Raw genomic sequence first — 381 nt, 5'->3', positions numbered from 1 at the left:
ATATATATGTATATATATCTTCTATAGACGTATATATTTAACGTATATATGTGTTTATGTTTTATAAATTAATATATAACTATATATATAATTATATATTGTAGTATATTTTATTTAAAGTAGTACATACATATTGAATGGTACGTATATATGTGTATATATCTTCTATAGACGTATATATTTAACGTATACATGTGTATATGTTTTAGAAATTAGTATATAACTAATATATATATATATATATATATATATATATATATTGTAGTATATTTTATTTAAAGTAGTACATGTATATTGAATGGTGCGTGTATATGTGTATATATCCTTATAGACGTATATATTTAACGTATACATATGTATATATTTTATAAATTAGTATAT

This window comes from Capsicum annuum, chromosome 2, assembly GCF_002878395.1.
Source record: "Capsicum annuum cultivar UCD-10X-F1 chromosome 2, UCD10Xv1.1, whole genome shotgun sequence".
NCBI lineage: Eukaryota > Viridiplantae > Streptophyta > Magnoliopsida > Solanales > Solanaceae > Capsicum > Capsicum annuum.
This window is presented reverse-complemented; position numbering follows the sequence as displayed.